This window comes from Suncus etruscus, chromosome 8, assembly GCF_024139225.1.
Source record: "Suncus etruscus isolate mSunEtr1 chromosome 8, mSunEtr1.pri.cur, whole genome shotgun sequence".
NCBI classification, from domain to species: domain Eukaryota; kingdom Metazoa; phylum Chordata; class Mammalia; order Eulipotyphla; family Soricidae; genus Suncus; species Suncus etruscus.
In genome coordinates, this window is record NC_064855.1 from 41,420,759 (window position 1) to 41,436,596 (window position 15,838).

Sequence of the window (15,838 nt, forward strand, 5' to 3'; positions counted from 1 at the left end):
ACTCAAAGAGACTGCAGAGCGCATCTCTGCGGAGGTGACACGAGGGCCCTTGGGAACAGCGCAATCCCAAATCCAAAGCTCAGTCCCTTCTATTCTGGAAACCTGGTCCAAGCCTCTGGCCAAGCCGGAGGCGGAGGCCCAAGGGTGAGTAGTACCACCTCCTCCGCAATTCCCCGCCCCTGTGCGCCGACGCTCCTCATGCCGCTTCTCCATTGGTCACGCTTCTCGCCAATCCTAGCGAAGCGGCCCTGTGAGCGGGCTCTGATTGGTAGATCCGGCGCCAAGCCCCGCCCCTCCGGCTCGGCTGGGACCCCCGCCGGGAGGGGGCGTGGCCGCGGCCGTGCCCGGGCCGGAGGTGGTGTCGCGGGTGCCGCTGCGTGCTGTGCCGTGTGCGCGGGGCGGGCGGCCGCAGCATCTCGGCTCGGCGGGGACCATGGACCTGGGAGCGCTGCCCCGGTGGCGGCGGCGGAGCCGCGGACCGGTGAGTTCTGCGCGTCCGAACCCTTTCCCGGAGGGGCTTTGGGTCCAGGAGGCTGCCCCAGGGGGAGACGGAGCTGCGGGGAGGGGAGCGCGGGCCGGGTCCGGCGAAGTTGCTGCATCGCGCCAGGCGCTCTCGGAAGGTGGCGGGGCCCACTGCGGGCCTGCGTCTCGCCGCCGGATGACCGACCCGGCCTCCAACTTGGAGTCCGGCTGCATCCTGCGGGCGGGGGTTCCCGTGGCCTGCCTCCCGCTGCTGTCCCCGGTCCTCGCTCCTCCGATCGCCCGCCCTGGATGCGGGGCCACGCACTCGCCATCCGGCTGCAGGTGGCGCCCGGGCCTCCCGACGCCCGACGCTCGCCCGGGCTCGCTCGTCCCGCTCGCCCTCTCCCAGGACCTTCGCCCTCCCTCAGGCTCCGCCACCGCGTCCGCGTCGCCTGCTCCGGCTCTCCACGGCGGGCTTCTCCGCCTTGCGTCCGGCTCCGCGCTGCGGGCCCGCGAGGCTCCTTCCTGGGCCGCGCGCGGCTGCTGCATTTGGCTCTCAGGAGCGCGGGCTCGGACGGCGGGCGGACAGCAGCCGAGGGACCTGCCACGGCCCGGAGCCTCCTTCGCCTTGCTCGCAGCATTCATTCCCGGGCGACCTCCTGTCCTGCTCGTCCGGCCGGCCCAGGGGTCGCGGAACCCGAGTGGGCTCGCGCCCGCCTGTGCAAAAAAACCAAAAACCAAAAAAACAAAACTCCCCTTTTCTCCTCCTCTGGTCCTCCCGGGCAATGGCGAATTGCTTTAGGTTCAGCTTCTCTGCTGGGGGAGTGCCGAGTGTTAGAGTTCTTAATGATTGAACTAAAGCCTTTGGCTGGAGGGTGAATGGAAGTAGCTCGTCTTCTTAGCTGCTGGTGGGTGAAACCGGAATTCTTTCCTCATTTGGGTTTTAATTTTTAAATCCGCAATTTACTACTAGCGTCGTTTTTTTTTTAAATTGCAAGATAAAAGAGCTAGTTTTATTTTATTTTTTTTTGCTTCAAAACTGTCCAAAGCGAGTGCAAATGGAGCATGAAATTTTCACTTAAGATTCGTAATTCTTATTTTATGCGAGCATGGGAGTGGGAGAGTAGAGAGCTCTGACCATTAGAAATATTTTACATCTTAAAAATAAGGTTTGGATGAAAACTTAATCTAGAATTAAGTTTGATGTGTTATAATTGCCCTCCACCCCCACCCCTCACCTCTAGGATAAATCCTGTGATGATTTAGTGGCTTCTTTTTCCAGGAGGTTCATTCAACTTTCCTTTTCCAGCAGTGAAACAATGCTCTGATTCTTTACTTTTTTTTTTCTTTCTCCCTTTTATCTACTTGAGGGGTTAAACAAAAGAAAGCTGGGCTGACCTTTCCCATAGGCTGTTCTTATAGTGTCTGTCTGGCCTCCTTCCTCTCTAGTAGCTTCAGTCCTCTAGTCATTTTTCTTTATTGTAAAGACTTTCTTAATATATATTCACAAAAGTTGTGTCTTTTCAGACGTTTCAAACTCATTAGGTTTTGAAAGCTTGATTGACTTTATTTATGTCTGACCTCTATGTCTTCACTGAAAGGATTCCAGAAAATAAGCTTGTTATATAAAAATTGTTCTTGGCAAGTTCAGGTACTGACATGAAGTTGCTTTAGAGCATTTTTTGGGGTCTGCTTATAATATATGGTCAGGATGTGCTACACTGTTCTGAAATGTCCAGAAGAATACACAACACACTTTATAAAGAGGGCATGCCTGCATTATAATCTATTTATTCTCAGTGAATGGTGGCCATACTCACACTTCCCATAGAAACCTGATTGTGGCAGATGACCATTAGGTTACTAGAATGTTTCAATTAAAATAGTTGCCTATTGTATGTAATAAAAGGATTGTATTAGGTCTGGGCTACTACTAGTAACCTCTTAGAGTTATAAGAAGTTTATTTGACAGTTACTTCAAATGAGGTTTTCTGATACTGCTATTATATTTCCTTTATATTTAATATATATGTATATATATTCATATATATTTATATTTCCTTTATATATTCCTTTATATTTCAGTCCTTTGCAACTTTGCTTAAAAAATAATATTTGGGGTTTCTGCTCTTGTACATTTGGAAACATGCTACTTGTTATCTGTATCTTTTTTCTCAAGATTGGTTTCTTCTCCCCAAACTTATAAGTCGTAAATATTGGATACAAATATAGATACAAATATTGGATACAAAATACATAACTAACGCATATTGTAACATTTACTATGACTATGAGATACTCCAAGTAAAAAGACTTTTCTTTTATTGCATGCCTCCTGTTTTTTTTTTTCTCTAAAGGTAACCATGCTTAAGCCTTACAGATTTCTTTCAATAGCTCTCTGTTAAATTCAGAAGTCATTTAGAGAATGGCTGCTACATTGAAGCATATTTGAATCATAGAACTTGTAGAAATCAAGGGAATAGAGCTTTCAAAATGTTGGTAACAGTTTATTGAGACCAGCAATTTCAGGGCTTACCTTAAGTGTATTGCTAGTAAGAGATAAGGGTGCAGGAGGGAACTGAATCCATTCATTCACATTATTTACTGAGCTAACTTCAATTTATAGGATGAGCTGAGGATATAAAGGCAAATAAAGTAGATACCTCTCAAACACAGACCCTCTCACTGTTGTGCCCAATTCTCAGACAATTTTAGCTACTGCTTGTAAGGCGGTGTGTGATAAGTATTCTGAGAATGGCCATCCTAGGAGCTAATCCCAGCTGAGACGTGAAGAAAAGCCTTGAAGACAGTTCAAGAAAAAAAAAAAATGAGTTAAAATCTGTATTAAGGGGCCAGAGAGATAGTACAGTGGTAAGGTGCTTGCCTTGCATGTGGCAAGCCTGAGTTGATCCCCGGCATCTCATATAATACCCTAAGCCTGCCAGGAGTGATACCTGAGTGTAATGCCAGGAGTTAGCTCTGAGCACTGCTGGGTGTGGCCTCCAAGCCCCCAAACAAACAAAACCAAAAATCTAAGTTGAGGAAAGAATGTACAAAGATTTACTGCAAGGAGTAGGCACTGGGGAAACTAAAAGCAAAGGTGAGTATGGTGGAGCAGTAGCCTGCAAATGCAGGGAATGGTGAGAAGGAAGGCGAGGCCACGCCGTGTTGGTTATTGTGGTTCCTGTTGAAAGGAGTTTGGAGTCTTAAGGGCTTTAGGGAATGGCTGAAGAATTCAGAGATTAAGGAGGACATGGTGAGGTTTGCCTTTGGAGAATGGATGGGAGAATTTAAGAAGGGAAGTTTGAGGAGGTAGAGTAATTGGGACTCGGGACTCTGTTTTTCCCAGAATGTATGTGATAGGAATTGAAGGAGGAATTCATGGCAGTGCTAGGTTCTAATGGAGCATCTGAAGGGTGGGAAAGGGAATAGTGCCCTCCTTATGGAGAAAAAGGAAAGCATCCATTTTGGGATAAAGATGATGGTTTCCATCTTACCTTGATGAATTTTAGGTGCCTGGAGTCAGCATGTTCTGTGTTAGGCTGTGTTAGGTATCAAAAGGTAACTGAACTGGAGAAAGATACTTGAGAGTTCTTAGCACTACAGTACCAGACTGTAAAGTTCGATGCTAAATTGTTGAAGGAGAAGTAGCAGCTTGCAGCATCTGTTGAACAGATAAGTCAGAGGGCCCCCAAATTATTTGGCCTACTGCCCCATTGTCAGAACCCCAAATGAATTCCCCCTTCTGCCAAAAACTATGTTCCTAAAGCAAACAAGCTGAAAACATTCCACACTCCCTTTCTCTACCCCCTGCTATCCCAGATACAGTGGAAACTGTGACATCCAGGGAAGCAGTATCATCCACTTTGGGAAACTCTTTATCGTGCAAAGTCATTAAGTTTTTACACAGGGTTTCTACTTCCTTTCCAGAATACTGGCTGTATGAAGGGGTGGTCTTCAGTGGGTACTGTTACCACCTTGTGAAAATAAGAGTGGGGCAGGTTGTGGAGAGAAAGGAACTCTTATTCACTGCTGGTGGCAATGCCATCTAGTCCAGTCTTCATGGAAAACAATATGGAGATTCCTCCAAAAACTCGAAATTGAGCTCCCATATGATCCACCTATACCACTCCTAGGGGTATAACCTAGGGACACAAAAATACAATCTAAAAATCCCCTTTTCACACCTATATTCATTGCAGCACTATTCACAGTAGCCAAACTCTGGAAACAACCAAGATGCTCTTCAACAGATGAATGGCTAAAGAAACTGTGGTACATCTACACAATGGAATATTATGCAGCTGTCAGGAAAGATGAAGTCATGAAATTTTCCTATACATGAATTGACATGGAATCTATTATGCTGAGTGAGATAAGTCAGAGAGAGATAGACACAGAATAGTCTCATTCATCTATGGGTTTTTTAAAAAAAGTTAAAGACATTATTGTAATAAGGCCCAGAGACAATAGAGTTAAGGGCCAGAAAGACAGGCTCACAATATGAAGCTCACCACAAAGAGTGGTGAGTGCTGTTAGGGAATTAACTACACTAACAACTAGCATAACAATGTTAATGAGTGAGAGAAGTAGAATGCCTGTTACAGATACAGTCAGGAGTGGGGGAGGAGGGGACCTTGGTGGTGGGAAGGTTGCACTGGTGAAGGGGTGGCTGTTTTGTTTATGACTGAAACCCAACTACAATCATGCTTGTAATTATGGTGCTTAAATAACGATTTTATAAAAAAATAAAAATAAAAAAGAGTGGGGCAGGAAATGAGAGTCCAACATGACTCAAGGTTTGAACAGAATCCAAGGCTCTCAACTGGTGCCTCATATTAATGACACTAGTTAGTATGTATATTATTTCTTTCACTGTGGAATAAGAAATGCTTTTCAACTGGGCACTGAATTGCTAAGGCATAAGTACTTTGATAGTTGAGTCTAACAATACCTTTATTCACTTAGCCTTTCTTTTAGCCTAGAAGCAAAGGGTGGAGTGAACAGAGCCAAGTCTTAGAAGCTCTCACCTTTGCTTGGATTTGATCATGGAGACTTTTGGTTTCTATGAGGTTCAAGAAACTGATCTAGAGTTGAGGACAAAAGAAGTATAAAATGTGATTGGAAGAAATCTTTGTTCTAAAGATAATGGAGAATGGTTATTTTGAAACTGTGGAGGGGTTTCAAATTGGTACAAATAGGGGCCAAGAGGATAGTGTCCTGGATGCTATGATCCCAGAAACCTCAATAGTAGGATAATAGATAGGGTTGTAGTTATAAGGTGATGCAAAAGTGACACAGTGATGGGGACAGAAGTTAGAGAGTCGGATTGCAGGAGGGTTTAGTAGTAAAAGCCAGAAAGTGGAATGCTTGGGGGGAAATTGACATTATCTTTAAAATACTGTTTTTTTAAAGATAACTAAAAAATTGAGTTAAGAAGATAGTTTCACACCTCTAAAGTATGCCACCATATGTGCTCATCATCAGGGTATTAATAACCCATTGCTACACTCTTTTCCACACTATCATCCTTTGATCATCTCCCCATACCACTAAGTAACTTCAGTTCTACTCCTAGAATCCAAAGGTCTATTTATTTGTTCAACTACCTTGTTTCTTTATACCCTATATGTGATTGAAAGCATCAACATTTGTCCTTTTTCTCCTTACTTTTCTTAGTATAACTCCTTACAATTTTGTTTGCTTTATTGCAAATGGCAATACTCTATCTTTTCTCATAGCTGAGTAGTATTCTGCAATGCGTACATATATATTCTGCAGCTTCTTTATCCATTCTTTGGTGATTGGACATCGCTTATTTCCAGATCTGGACTGTTGTAAATAGCTCTGCAGAAAACACAGTTGTATAAGTATCTTTTTGAATACTTCTGGATACTTTTAGTAATGGAACTCCTGGATTGCATGTAGCAATTTTTAATGTAAAATGTTTAATTTAACATTAAAAGTTGCAAAATATTTTTAATCTTTTGAGAGCCTCTGCTGTGGACAGAGAGTTTGGTGTTGGGATTGATGAATGGTAAAAAGAGACACCACCACTCACTTTAAATGGATGGACTTGAGTATGTTCAAGGACCTGGAATTGAGAGTGAGAAAAATTCAGTAATAGAGAGGCTTCAGAATTTCCACTAGCTTTCATCCTTATATATCATTACTGATTTCGGATAGTGGAGTCTCAGAAGAGTATTTTTTTTGGAGTAGGAGAATGAATAGCAGACAGAGAAATGCGTGGTGCCTAGAAAGAATCCAGATAGGTCAGGCTATTCCTCCTACTGAATTCCGAAGAGGAGAGATCTTCCAAATATTAGTGAGGTTTCTGGTGCAGGGAGAACTGTGATGATACTGACTCTATTTTACTAAACATTTTTTAATTTTTTGACTGTTGTGTTGTTTGGGTCCCTGTGCAGGATATGTACTTTGTCCCGAGCCTACCACAAAGCTTCTTTCATTAGTTTTCTCAGTGCCCCTTGATTTTAGGCTTTCTTTCTTTCTTTCTTTCTTTCTTTTTTCTTTTTGTACTATTTGATACAGGCTCCTGTGCAGGTGGCTTCATCTTTTTTAGGTCAAGATCTTTGGAGATTGAATCTGTGGGTACTACCTCTCTTTTGAGGACCTGTTCTCTTTGATTGGTTCTGTGTTGCTTACCTCAAGAAGGGTTTTGTTTTGACAACCTATACTCCTATCTCAGTAGATGTCCTGAGATCAGAATGGTTTTTCCACTCTCAGATTTCACTCTCTCTGTCTTTGGAACTGGTGCTATCCTGCTTCCTTACCTTGGCCTCTCTCTTTTAGTTCCTTTCTTCTGTGACTTTTTTTTTTTAAAGTGCCTAGGGTATCTTCTCATCTTTCAGGTTTCTCCTCAGGGACCTGGGCTCTTAGCACAGTACCTGAAATTATTCTTCACTTTTTTCTTGGAAATGTTTCCCTCTGGTCCCCTGACTTCCTGGAACACTAGTTTTGATGTAACAATAGATTCTGTCCTATTATGGAGGCTTGAACTTTTCCAATGTTTCCATTTATTTTTCCCTCAGTATTTGCATTATCTCTTCTTTTTCAGAGAGACCACAGGTTCTAAGGACCTAGTGTGTATAATTTTGGTTCCTAGTGATTGTTAAGCTCCTGCCTTAAAACGTAACGGCCACAGGAGGTGGGAATGGTCTTGTAACTAACTATATACTACTTGAGGGCAGGAAACAGAGTCTTGATATTTGTACCCAGTCAGTGCCATAGCACTCTTAAACATTGCATTAGAATAGGCTGTTGTGATGTGACCTCCACTGACAATGGAACACCCAGTGCGTTCTCTCCAGCTTGCAGCTTCTGCAGCCTCTATGATTATTAGCCTTTCAGTTTTTCTCTTTGTAGCTGTTGAAAGCTGTATTGGATGGACTTTTAAAAGTTGTGTTCTAGCCCATGCTGAAGATTTCATTTCCATGCTGTGGCAGGGACATTTTAGTTCATCTCACAGAATGCACTCATTGAATGCTGTTATCCATTTTGTGCACATGAATGGCCTGCTGAAATTATATTGCACTCTGAAAGTATGACCGAGCGACTGTGAACTACAATCCGTGTGGTCATATTTTTTTTATCAGCTAAGTGAATGAAATAGTATATTCTCTACACATAGTAGATACTCAAGAAATATTTTTTTCCTTGATTGAATGTGTCATGTGTTTTGATTCACAACCATCTGAAAAATTGAAGACTTGTCACTGTGTAATGTAAAAAAAAGTCTGAGTCATCTTCTCTTCTAATATCACACCTATTTTTTTTTCAGCCCCACAAAATTTGTACATGGTATGGTTATTTTTATTATTTTTATATTTTTGTGTACATTCTGTTACGTAGTTCTGTGTTAGGATATTACCCAGGTATACTTAAATTCTGAACTGGCCTTTATTGGGCCAATTCTCTTTGTTGGACCCAAGTCTTTCTTCATTTTAAAATTAATGTACAGTTAATAGTACAACAGGTAAGGTGCTTGCTTTTTCACAACTCACCTGGGTTCAAGCCTGGCATCCCATGGAGTAACCCCTGAACATTTTTGGATGTGGCCCAAAAAACAAACAACAAAAAATTACTGCTCCTTGGGGTTGTTGAGATGGTATAGTAGGTAAGGTGCTTGTTTTGTACATGGCTGACCTGGGTTTGATCCTGGCATCCCACTTAGTTCTCTTAGCTCCCCAGGAGTGATTCCTGAATGCAGTGCCATTAATAACCCTGAACAATGCTTCTTGTGGCCCAATCCCCCTCACCCATGCTTTTTGGGGTTGGTGAGATAGTATAGGTGAGATGCCTTATCTAAGGCACTTGCTTTCTACATGGCTGGCCTGGTTTCAATCCTGAGGCCCCCAGAGCCCCTCTGGGACCTTCCAGGTCTGATCTCGGATTACAGAACCAGTAGTAATCTTTGAATATTACTACGTATGACCAGAAAACAAACAAAATAATGCTAATGGAGAAGCTCCTGCATTTCAGTTGCTCCCCATGATTAATGGTAGACCCAGTATCTAATATTTAAGTAAAGCAGCCAGTCCAGATTGAGAGTCCACATTAACCAGAATAGTGGTAAGTGAGGTGAAGGAGCAGTTTATGCTCATGTTTGTGTCATGAGGATATGGATTGGCTTAGTAGCCAATTTACTTTCCATCTCTTAATTTCAGGGGAGAACTTTGACATTTTCTAGCATAGGACTCCTGTCCATTTCAATGAGAATAGAAAAGCATGTTTGATGTTGCAGGTAACCTTGTAGAATTTGAAGCCCATTTTGGCTTGAGATTTTTCCATAGTATTTGTCTACATTTTTGTATGTTTTTTAAATTTTTTTTAATCTAAAAACCAGAAATACCTAGAATCACTCATCTATCTTCAGAATTTAATTATATACACAATCTTATTTTCAAAAGCTTTATTCAAATGTGAATTTTTCTTTGCGATATACTAGTTTATTAAAATAACATAAAATGTTGGCATTATACTTTTCAACAGTTAAGATGCTTATTAATGATAATCAAGTTCATACTAGGGCTTCACACATGAAAGGTAAGTAAGTACTTTACTGCTGAACTACATGTCTGGCACCTATATATGAAAAATTTTATATATAGAACTTTGTATAAGGGGAAGAGATTATTTGGAATAGTAATTTGACATTTGATTGGGGAAACTGAAGAGAGTAGAGTATGAATAAAAGTGAAAGTCAGACACTTAGACTTGCATTTTGGCAGAGAGTATTATGTGAGGGAAGGAATAGTTTGTAAATATGTGTACAGGCCTCAGGGTGTAAGATGTGCAGAGTTAGTAAAGGAGTGTTGGTCAGAAGATAATAAAGGGCTAGATTGTGCTGGAGAGATAGATCAGCATTTGCCTTGCACAATGGGTTCAGTGACTGGCATCCCAAATATTCCCCTAAGCCTTTCTAGGAATTATACCTGATGAGATGGAGTAAACCCTGAGCAGAGCTGGGTATGACCCAAAACCCAAAATAAATAGCAAGAACATGAAGGGCCAGGCCACAATAGATCTTTTATGGAGTCAAATAGAAAACCATCAAAAGCCAAAAAAAAAAAAAAAAAAAAAAAAAAAAAAAAAAAAGGTATTGAGGTAGAAATATTATTTGACTTAGATTTTAAAGAGGATCACTAGAAGTGATGTGTAAGGGATTTTAGGGGATCTGAGTAGACAGAATGTGTGACAAGGCATGCTAGCTGCTGAGAAAATCAGCAGGAATAATTTGGTTTCGCTCCTCATTTGATATAAATCAAAGAAAAACAAGTAGAAAGTTCACCATGATGTACTTGCTGTAGATGGAGAGTCAAAGATTCCCAGGTATGGGAAAAGGTGGTACTTGATGGAAACTGGGAGACTTCATCTGAGCTGAGAAAATGGAGGATGGTAGGCAAGACTGAATAGTTAGCTGTTTTCCATTGGAGCTCTGAAATTGTCCAGAGAATCATACACAGAATCTTTGCCAGAGCATTAAATATTCTTTCAGAGCAAAGGTGTAGGCAAAATGATGGTAATGATTACCTTCACGATGAACAGTAGTTCTAAGGCAACATGAATGCTAAGTTCAGTGAACTGAGTACTGATTGGGATGATTCTGCATCTTTTCCAGAGAACAGAACCAAAGTAATTGTGGTCTGGAAAAATTAGCATATTTTTGGTGTTAGAAAGGCTCAGTAATAGAATGTGTTGAAAATCAGCACTTTTTTCCATCAGCCCAACGACATGACTTCATTGCAGTGTACCTGTAATTAAGCTAATTAGTCATGTGTGTGTGTGTGTGTGTGTGTGTGTGTGCGCGCGTGCATGTGTGTGTGTGTGTGTGTGTGTGTGTGTGTGTTTGTGTGTGTGTGTATAGTTGTTGGGTATGACCCAATTACATTTTGGAGCCTATGAAAAAAAGATTTTTATTTTTGAGTAAGCAATTTTGGATAATAATTGAAGATAATTGCTTCCAGTTTTATTGGTGTAGAAGAGCTGCTTCATTTTTATTCTCTATAGTATTGTCTAGAGATCCAAAAATAATTTTAGTGATTACATAATACATGTTCAAAAGGAAATAGGGAGGAGAAATAGATACATTCATAATAATCATACAAGGATTTTTATAAAGAAAATGATACTTTTGTGAAGTGTAGAACAACATTTAGCAATTAGGAGATTTGAAAAGCACTGTCATATGTATATGCCAGCCCAAAGAGTTGAAGAAAATATGTTCTTTTCCCAGTATATATGGACATTCATTCAGGCTGTTAGCAGCAGGACAAGTCTCTATATAATTCAGAGGATTGAAATCAGCAGTATTAGTGTTCTCCAAAGGAGTGATTCTCATCTGAGTTCCTCTAGGCCTCTGGAGTATTAAGGGTGAGACAAACCAGATGAAGATGCTGATCCATAGGACAGAGGGTCCACAGGAAGGAAAGGGGTGGTGGTTGGGAAAAGGTCGAGAAGTACTGCTTTAGACTAAGCAATGAAAAGAAAATCCCTTTTATATATATTTTCTAGAGAAGACATTTTCTCCTTGGTCATGAAGACAAAGAATTAAATTAATTTAAATATTTGGGGCAGAATTAAAATAAAAATATCAAAATTTATGGACGTGACTCATATCATACTTAGAGGAAAGGTTATAACTGTAAATACATGTAAGGAAAGCAGAAAGACTAAAAATGTTTACTGATTTTAGCTTTTTTATTATTTTTTGATCTTAGCTTTGATCTCAAATCAACACTGAAGTCAGTTGTCTCCAAGGAGAGAATAAAGGCAGGATTGAAGTTTGGACATGAGCAAGAATATAAATATTCTTTCTCATTTCTTCTGAATATGTCTTTGTAATTTAATGTAATTTTATTGAAACGCTTGTGATTTACAAAGTTCTTCATAGTTGGGGTTTCAGATGTACAATGAAACAGAGCCAATTCTACCACCAGTGTTGACCTACCTCCACTATGTTCCCAGAGTGTATTCTAACCACCACCCTTTGCCTCCAAGTCTGCCAGTGTAACAGGCCTATTTTAAGTTTACGTTGTTAGAATATGAGTCTTTTTTTTTTGATTTTTATTCTGTTGTTATTGACTGGCTTGGGTATTGAGTTCTGTCTTATCTATTTTTTAGTCTCCACTTTAGATTGCTTGTCTCCTGGCCCCCATCCTTTCATATTTGTGTTTCTTCTCTACTCAGTTTCTTTCCTTCTCTTTGCTAAACTCTGAGGCCAAGGGAGTTTGAGACAACTCCTGTTTGAACTTTGCATTTCTTCATATAGTTATTCAACTCTTATTTTCATAAGGGTTGAATCAGGAAGCATTCCCATTACAAGTGGAGGAGAGTTCCTTTCTCACCACATCCCTGCCAACAGAGATTGTTTCTATTATTTTTGATATATGCCATCCTCAGTGGTGTTAGATGATACCTCAGTGTTGTCTTGATTTGGATTTCCCTAATGATAAATGATGATAAGCAGTTTTTTCATGTGTCTGTTGGCCACCTGTTGATCTTCCTCAGAGAAGTGGCTGTTCATTCCCCCTCCCCCTCTCGGTTTTTGGGTCACATCCAGTGGTGCTCAGGGGTTACTCCTGGCTCTGTACTCAGAAATCGCTTCTGGCAGACATGGGGGACCATATGGGATGCTGGGATTTGAACCACCATCTGTCCTGGGTTGGCTGTGTGCAAGGCAAATACCCTACTGCTGTGCTATCTCTCCGGCCTCTCCTCTCCTATTTTTTGATGAGATTTTTAGGTTTTGTGGAGTTTAGGTTTTGTGACGTGAGTACTTTGTATATCCTAGACATCAAAATTTTTTTCCGAAGTGTTGAGTGCAAAATTTTTCTCCCATTCAGTTAACTGCCCTCAAATTTTAGGCCATGTTTCTTTTGCCGTACAGAAACTTTTGTTTTGTTTTGTTTTTGGGTCACACCCAGTGATGCTCAGGGGTTACTCCTGGCTATGTGCTCAGAAATCTCTCTGGCTTGGGACACTAGGGGATTGAACTGCAGTCCTTACTGCTTGCGCCACCACTCCGGCCCCAGAAACTTTTTACTTTGATGTAGTACCATTTCTTCAGACTTGATGCTATAGCCTTTACCATTGGCATCCTATAATCAAAAACTTCTTTGTGGTCTAAGTCTTGGAGTAATGCTCTGCCTGTGTTTTCCTCAGTGAACTTTATGGATTTGGGTCTAATCTCAAGGTTTATAATCAACTATGAATTGATTTGTGTAAGGAGGGATATAGATCAATTTTTAATTACTTGCACATGGTTATCCAATTGTTCCAACACATTTGTTGAAAGGGACTGTCTTTATTTCATTTCAAGTTTTTGGCTCTTTTGTCAAATATTAATTGTTCATATACTTGGGTGTTTGTCAGTGGATATTCGACCTATTGGTCTGAAAGTCTGTCTTTATTCCAATACAAAGCTGTTTTGATCACTATAGCTTTGTAGTGGAGCTTCAAGTTAGGTAATGAGATATCATTGTTTCTTGTTTTTCTTTTTTCTTTTTTATATTTTATTTAAACACTTTGATTACATAAATGATTGTGTTTGGGTTTCAGTCATGTAAAGAACACCACCCATCACCAGTGCAACATTCCCATCACCAATGTCCCAAATCTTCCTCCTCCCCACCCAATGCCTGCCTGTACTTAGACTGGCTTTTATTTTCCCTCATACATTCTCATTATTAGGATAGTTCAACACGTAGTTATTCTCTAACTAAACTCATCCCTGTTTGTGGTGAGCTTCATGAAGTGAGCTGTAACTTCCAGCTCTTTTCTCTTTTGTGTCTGGAAATTATTATTGCAAGAATATCTTTCATTTTTCTTAAAACCCATAGATGAGTGAGACCATTCTGCATTTTTTCCTCTCTCTCTGACTTATTTCACTCAGCAAAATAGATTCCATGTATATCCATGTATAGGAAAATTTCATGACTTCATCTCTCCTGACAGCTGCATAATATTCCATTGTGTATATGTACCACAGTTTCATTAGCCATTCGTCTGTTGAAGGGCATCTTGGTTGTTTCCAGAGTCTTGTTATGGTAATTAGTGCAGCAATGAATATAGGTTTAAGGAAGGGGTTTTTGTATTGTATTTTTATGTTCCTAGGGTATATTCCTAGGAGTGGTATAGCTGGATTGTATGGGAGCTCGATTTCCAGTTTTTGGAGGAATCTCCATATCGCTTTCCATAAAGGTTGAACTAGGTGGCATTCCCACCAGCAGTGGATAAGAGTTCCTTTCTCTCCACATCCCCGCCAGCACTTATTGTTCTCATTCTTTGTGATGTGTGCCAATCTCTGTGGTGTGAGATGGTATCTCATTGTTGGTTTGATTTGCATCTCCCTGATGATTAGTGACAATGAGCATTTTTTCATGTGCCTTTTGGCCATTTGTATTTCTTTTTTTATCAAAGTGTCTATTCATTTCTTCTCCCCATTTTTTTGATGGGATTAGATGTTTTTTTTCTTGTAAAGTTCTGTAGTGCCCTGTATATTTTGGATATTAGCCCCTGATCTGATGGGTGTTGGGTGAATAGTTTCTCCCACTCTGTGGGTGGCTCTTGTATCCTGGGCACTATTTTTTGTTGAGGTGCAGAAGCTTCTCAGCTTAATGTATTCCCATCTGTTGATCTCTGCTTCCACTTGTTTGGAAAGTGCAGTTTCCTCCTTGAAGATGACTTTAGTCTCAATGTCATGGAGTGTTTTACTGACGTGTTGTTCTATATACCTTATGGTATTAGGTCTGATATCAAGGTCTTTAATCCATTTGGATTTTACCTTCGTACATGACGTTAACTGGGGGTCTATGTTCGCTTTTTTGCAAGTGGCTAATCAGTTCTGCCAGCACCACTTGTTGAAGAGGTTTTCCCTGCTCCACTTAGGATTTCTTTTTTTTTTTTTTTTTTTTTTTGGTTTTTGGGCCACACCCAGTGACGCTCAGGGGTTACTCCTGGCTATGCGCTCAGAAGTTGCTCCTGGCTTCTTGGGGGACCATATGGGACGCCGGGGGATCGAACCGCGGTCCGTCCTAGGCTAGCATAGGCAAGGCAGGTACCTTACCTCCAGCGCCACGGCCCGGCCCCTCACTTAGGATTTCTTGCTCCTTTATCAAAAATTAGGTGTTTGTATGTTTGGAGAACATTCTCTGAGTATTCAAGCCTATTCCACTGATCTGAGGGCCTGTATTTATTCCAATACCATGCTGTTTTGATAACTATCGCTTTGTAGCAAACTTTAAAGTTGGGAAAAGTAATTCATTTCATATTCTTTTCCCCAAGGATTGCTTTAGCTATTCTAGGGTGTGTATTGTTCCAGATGAATTTCAAAAGTGCCTGATCCACTTCTTTGAAGAATGTCATGGGTATCTTTAGAGAGATTGCATTAAATCTGTACAATGCTTTGGGGAGTATTGCCATTTTGATGATGTTAATCCTGCCAATCCATGAACAGTGTATGTGCTTCCATTTCCACGTGTCCTCTCTTATTTCTTATAGCAGGGCTTTATAGTTTTCTTTGTATAGGTCCTTTATGTCTTTGGTCAAGTTGACTCCAAGATATTTGAGATTGTGTGGCACTAATGTGAATGGGATTGCCTTCTTGACTTCCTTCTCTTCCCTATTATTATTGGTGTATAGAAAGGACATTGATTTTTGTGTGTTAATTTTGTAACCTGCCACCTTGCTATATAAGTCTATTGTTTCTAGAAGCTTTTTGGTAGAGTCTTTAGGATTTTCTACGTAGATTGTTCGGGTTGTTTTTTGTGTTTCCACTTCGTTGATTTCTGCTCTCAGCTTTGTTATTTTCTTCTGTCTCCCTATTTTTGTTTCCTTTTGTTGATCATTTTCTAATTCT

At 40.8% G+C, this 15,838-nt stretch overlaps 1 protein-coding gene across 2 annotated transcripts in view; it reads left to right on the top strand.

The window, feature by feature from the left end:
* Nucleotides 1-345: 345 nt before the first annotated feature.
* WASF3 (WASP family member 3) overlaps nt 346-15,838 on the top strand; it is a 174,935-nt gene continuing 159,442 nt past the window's right edge. For both annotated transcript variants that reach the window (XM_049778241.1, XM_049778243.1), the window contains exon 1: nt 346-481. The gene's annotated coding sequence lies outside the window, so the exon portion shown is untranslated. The remainder of the gene's footprint in view (nt 482-15,838) is intronic.